The following is a 6,699-nucleotide window of genomic DNA, read 5'->3' on the forward strand; positions in this document are numbered from 1 at the left end:
GACACAGGGGGGCTATGGAGGCAAAAAGGTTTTGAATTAAAGCCAACTTTTACTTTGCACTATTGACTTTATTTTGCTCAAACAATTAGGCCTACTAGAGGGAAACATTTTGTGATTTAAATTTTGTTCAAAACCCTTGCTGCTTTCTTTTTTAGTTTTGTGACCCCCCCCCCAAAAAAAAATACGTTGTTTTTTTAGGATATTATAGACATTTAAAATGTTCTCTTACAAAATACAGAGGCTGCCGTTCCTGAAGAACAAAATACAGTGGAACCTCGGTCAGCGTCTTCCCCCGCTAGCATGCAAGCGTGAAAATTTACACCACAATTTTGCCTTGGTTTGTGTGCATTCTCCGGTTAACGTACAATATGGTGCCCGTCTTGTCGCGTTATTAATACACTGCATGAGTACCGTCTGTATTCTTAATATATTTTTTCTTTAGAAAACGACCTTCCTAGTTAGCATCTTATTAGCTAGCAAAGAAAATGGCAACCGGAAGTTCTGTCGCCCATCTATGATGTCATCAGCTGTTGACTCAAACAGTAGTTTTTAACAGTAGTTTTACATCTGAAAAAAGGGATAAATGAACATTTAAGGTTACTTTTACCTTCATTGAAGACTACTGTTCCCAACGACATGATGTGGCAATGAGACACACAGACACCATCTTCACAGACACCAGTTATTTTTTTTAAAGTCTGTAGTGTTTCTCACCTTATTTATCAAAATGCTGGCACTTTCTTTAGTTCCATTTCGAGTTACAGTATTGAGGTGAGAAACACAGTGGACTTCAAGAAACAAACCATGTAAAAACAGGAAGGTGGCGGTGGTTGATCTTGCTGCCAGATCATGTCTTTGGAGACAGTCATGTCAAGAATCATGTCTTCAATGAAGGTAACAGTAACCATAAATGTTCATTTATCATTTATATGTATTCATATGTATTTCGAATTGTTTTCTCCATGTCAAACTATAATTGTAAAACGACTTTTCTGTCAACATTTTTGGCTTTCTGGAATGGATTAATTGGATTGACATTATTTCTTATGGCAAAGATGTATTTAGTTACTGTCTGTTTTGGTTACAAACAGGCTGGAGATCGGGAAGACCTGGGTTCGATTGAGTGTGAGTGTGAATGGTTGTTTGTCTATATGTGCCCTGCGATTGGCTGGCGACCAGTCCAGGGTGTGCCCCGCCTGTCGCCCGAAGTCAGCTGGGATAGGCTCCAGCATGCCCCCGCGATCCTAACGAGGATGAAGCGGTATAGAAAATGGATGGATGTTTTGGTTACAGTCAGACCTTTTGAAACAAATTAATGACGCTAACCAAGGTTACACTTTATTAGTCTCTCACAAAACGACTTATGTTGTTGGAACCTCAGTTAGCATCACTAATTTGTTCCAGAAGGTCAGACGAAATCAGAAATATATGCTAACCCACTTCATTTTTCCCTTGAGAAATAATACAAATCCTATGAATCCGTTCCTGACACTCCAAATATTATACAACAACTTTTCAACATCTTCCATGGTTTATGATCTCTGTTTTGTTAACACCTTTACTCCTTTCGTGACATTAGCGCCCTTGAGTTGGTTTTTTTTTCAGGATGGAACTTAATGTTGATGCAGTGTCCCAGTACATCCTGGCGAGGACACCAATTTTGTAGTAAGCGACGAATTCTTTCTTGAATTCAACAGTGTTCTTCACCTTCTTTGTCAAATTGCGGTCACTGGAAACCTTCTTTGGCCCCGTAGCAGGTTATTTAGCAGTCGCACTCAATAAAAAATGCACAGACAGTGAGTCACCAATGCCGAGGGTCCTTTGTTTGGGAACTGGATTCCGCAGAGTGATACAAGAAGGGCAAACCATCTTAGTTTGTGTAACATTCTCGTGCTTCACAGGATGCCATAGTAAAATGTGACCTAAGTATTGCGACATTTGGTCTTAGGCATGTGATCCAAGATGGCTGAATAAACAAGCAACGCGACCACGGCTCGACGGCTTGCGTTAGTTTACATTGACATCATTGTCATTTTATTCTTCACGTACGTACGTATTACACACCACACTGCACAGCTGTCACGTGCAGGCTACGGGAGCTCTGTAGGGACACAATAGACAGCCACCGCTTTAACTATACAGTGGAACCATGGTTAGCGTCATTAATTTATTCCAGAAGGTCTGACTCAAACCCAAACGTACTCTAACCAAATACATTTTTCCCAGAAGAAATCATGCAAATCCAATTAATCTGTTCCGAACAGCCAAAAATGTTAACACAAAACACTTTTTTATAGTTTTGCAAGCATAGTTTTTCATCCAGACAACAATACAAAATGCATCTAAATACTGTACATATAATTCTTTCCTGGCTTTCATGAACTCATCTGACGAGTTCTCCAACTAAGACTGACTCCCAATTCCACCCCTTACCCTTACATCTTAGCCCTTACCCCTAAGTTTTGAACGGTCACAAGAATCAAGTGGTATCCCAATTCTCCTTAAATCAAGGGGTAAGGGGTAAGTGCTAAGGGGTGTACAGCCCTAAAAACCAAGTGTGGTCGGGGACCAGACTTGAAACGTAGGGGAGCAGAGACTGAAAGAAGAGTAATTAAGCACAATTATTGATTTTCACAGACAATAATATCGAGCGACCGCACCAGCCTGTTCATTGTAAGTAGTAGTTTCAAATCACTCGGTAGCTTGCTAGCATTACTGAACTGTTCTGTGATGTTGGGGTTTATATCTGATCGCTCATGTAACTCAGCACATGGTAGTGAAATTTGTTTGCTGTGAATTATAGCCACCCTAGTCCACCAACAATCCTCATGGTGAGATATGTTTATTATATTCAGCATACAGTATGGATGGTCAGGAAGTGAGCTCAATAAAAGATGTAAACAACATGGTCATATGTGGACAGCACACCGTATTATCAAACTTTATTCAACTTTTGGAATCTAACATTGTCCCATCTATTTTTTTATTTTACCATCACTCTCTATTTGTTTTCAGCACACTATTACAATACTACTATTGCTATTATTAATGTATTTACAATGATTCATAGTTGTACCCCATCAATCATGCATGTGTGTCATTGCATGTCCCTTTTCTTAGTGGCTTCTTCCCCTTGGCCCTTGGTTTTAAGGGGTAGGCGTAAGATGAAGCGGAAGGGCTAAGGGGTGGAATTGGGATTCAGCCTAACATTAGGTACTGTATGTCTGCACAATCTAGTGAGTACCATCATTTTTTAATGGTCTTTGTAAGAATAATCGCACCCTGTTTATGGTTATATTTTAGAATGATAGAATGATAGTGTCAATCAAAATGGTACACTTCTTGTATTGGAGCTCATGGAAGTGTGCCTAATGTTGTGTCTGGGAGTGTATTCTACAGTACATGCAGACGTCACATGTTCAGGCTATTTTCACATTAAAATGACAGCCACAGCTCCTGGCCTGTCTAAATCTTGGTTGACTTCTGGAATTCAGCTATCAGGCCACTGTAGAGGTGTGAGATTAACCAGCTAGTCTTTTTTTCCCCCCAGCCTGTCCATTGTGTGGAACCACAGGGAGGCACCACACCACACCTCACCACACCCGTGCGGGATATAACAGGAGTTTTTAATCACAATAGAAAGGGCTTCCAAAGTCGTAATGTCTTTCTCTCACGCTCATCTCGGGGTGTGTATAAGAAGGTTTCACATCTGTCAGCATTCTGTGTGTGTGTGTGTGTGTGTGTGTGTGTGTGTGTGTGTGTGTGTGTGTGTATGCGTGTATGTGTGCGTGTGTGTGTGTGCACATCCATTTCAGGGACACCCATGGTAACAAGACAGAAAATCTGAATTATTCAGTGACTATGTCTGAAACTTACAGTTGAGTAAGCACACACACTTACGTACACTTAAGGACTTAAATCCACAGTCGTTTTTCTCCAAACAATCTGAGTTAGTACTGTATAATCTAATCACTGTCATGTTAGAATGAATGTTAAAAATGTGCTGACCTAGAAAGAAACTACAGCGGTGTGGTGAATGAGAATCACATCCCAAGCTCAAAGCACCACAAGCTAGAATGAGTATAAAGAGACTTCAGTTGATTCATGCTATCTATTTTTTTTGTTTACATTAGCTCACAGATCGTAAATATTTAATAGGATGTAGTGTAAAACACAAAATGAAATGACAAAATACATTAATATTGGGTTATTTTGTCTAAAGACTCTATACTCTCCTTCAAAAGAGACGCATATTTCGACAGGTACAACACTAAAAACATCTGTTTTTGCACATGCATGCGCAGTATAGCGGTAGGTCTCACAAACTGATGAGGGCAAACATGTCATCATTACACCAATGTTTGCACAACATTATTTGAAGAACAGAAAACATTGTACAAGAATTAAAAGCACGTTGTCCTCCGTTTTGGGCTGCACGGTGGTTAATTAGAGACTCAAAATTGTCCATAGGTGTGAATGGTTGTTTGTCTATATGTGCCCTGCGATTGGCTGGTGACCAGTTCAGGGTGTACCCTGCCTCTCGCCCAAAGTCAGCTTGGATAGGCCCCGGCGACCCTATTGAGAACAAGCAGCATAGAAAATGGATGGATGACCTTTTTTGACAGCTCAGTAGGAGTACCCCAAGGATCAATCTTGGGCCCCCTGCTGTTCATTGTATATGTTAATTAGCTTCCTGTTATCTGTCCAGAGGTTAGCACACAATGTATGCAGATGATGCCCTTATATACAGTATGTCCATAGATAAAAAATTGAAGAATGGATGACGCATCTATGCCTAACACTAAACCCGAATAAAACTGTCAGTATGTTTTTTTCCATACGAAAAAGCACCTGATATATGACAGACATACAGTGGTGTGAAAAAGTGTTTGCCCCCTTCCTGATTTCTTTTTTTTTTTTGCATGTTTGTGAACACAAAATGCAGTTTTTAAAAGAAACTTTTTATTATTAAGGGAAAACAATTCCAAACCTACATGGCCATGCGTGATAAAGTAATTGCCCCCTAAACCTAAGGACTGGTTGGGTCACCCTTAGCAGCAACAACTGCAATCAAGAGTCTCTTACAGCGCTGTGGAGGAATTTTGTTGTAATTCAGCCACATTGGAGGGTTTTTAAGCATAAAGCGCCTCTTTAAGGTCATGCCACAGCATCTCAATAGGATTCAGGTCAGGACTTTGACTAGGCCACTCCTAAGTCTTTATTTTGTTTTTCTTCAGCCATTCAGAAGTGGACTTGCTGGTTTGTTTTGGATCATTGTCCTGCTGCAGAACTCAAGTTGCTGTCAGCTTGAGGTCACAGATGGCCGGACATTCTCCTTCAGGATTTTTTGGTAGACAGCTGAATTCATGGTTCCATTTATCACAGCAAGGCAGACATTTATAATAACACACACAAGCACCAGTAATATTTATGTCTTAAATGGCCTATTTACTCTTATTTTGTCTGCTATATTGGGTATTACGAGTGTAAAGGGTACTACAGGGGTATTATTTTATATAATAACATAATATATTTCACATAATAACAGTCACGTTACTTTGAATGCGACACATTTTACTCAACACACTCACTGAAAATCTTGAGTATTTTCAAGTTGTCAGTCTAAAGTCCGAATCGATTCCTGAGTCAGTGATGTTTAAGTCCAAGTCAAGTTGCCAGTCTTTGATGATATTGTCAAGTTGAGACTAAAGTAATCAAAAATGTGACTCAGGTCTGACTTGAGTCCGAGTCATGTGACTCAAGTCCACACCTCTGAAAGGTTGTACTTGGGTATCAACAAATTTTTTCATCGCCCCCTACTGGCACGTACTAGGGGGCCAGTGCAAAGAGAGCCTGATCAACCAATGGTACCCCGGTTGGCTTCCCACCTGCCTTGACTTAATTTAATTTACATGGAGAGACACATTGTATTGAAATGTACTGTAACACTGAGAGTCCACAGACAGTATACAGATTCAAATAACATATGACTGAAGTTATATCTTGAGATCATAACATTTTCCATCACAAGCCCGGGCAGGGTGAAGGGTTGAACCATATTACATTGGTGCCGTGACCCAAAAGAGAGTGAGGTTTAGAGGGGTGAGTGTAGCACAGGCGTGTCCAAACTTTTTCCACCAAGAGCTGCATACTGAAAAGTCAAAGGATTAATATTTGTTTTTCTTTAAAATTTTTTTTTTTTTTTTTAAGTTTAAACAAAATGTACAGGATTACAGACAAGCTTTGTGTTATTATTTATAAATAGTGTCAGCATTCAAGCTTTTTCTCTTTACATAGTGCCTTTAGTGTTACGGTGGTGTGCGTGGTGGACCACAGAATGCGGCGGCAGGTGTAGCGATAGACAGCTCTTTAAAATCCCAAGCTGCGCAGAGGCAGCCACAAAAGGTAACACAAGGCGCTGGGGTCCACAACTTGCAGAGCCCCAGGGAAAAAATGTAATAAACACGAAAACTGTCGTAAAAATATTAGGGACAACTGAAGGTTCCCAGCTGTCGAGACGCCGGCTTGGAAAAGTCAGGAAAAGTTGATGAGCCGTGGGCGAGCGAACTGCAATGCAAAACAAGGAACTCACAGTTGCCCCTACTCAGCCTAAGGAGGATGAGACCCAATTAGGTGCAGGTGTGTCCAGTTGTCCCAATTCCTGCCGCACGCCCAGCTGTAGGGAGAGAGAGAGAGTGA

This window comes from Dunckerocampus dactyliophorus, chromosome 15 (assembly GCF_027744805.1).
Source record: "Dunckerocampus dactyliophorus isolate RoL2022-P2 chromosome 15, RoL_Ddac_1.1, whole genome shotgun sequence".
In the NCBI taxonomy this organism is placed as follows: domain Eukaryota; kingdom Metazoa; phylum Chordata; class Actinopteri; order Syngnathiformes; family Syngnathidae; genus Dunckerocampus; species Dunckerocampus dactyliophorus.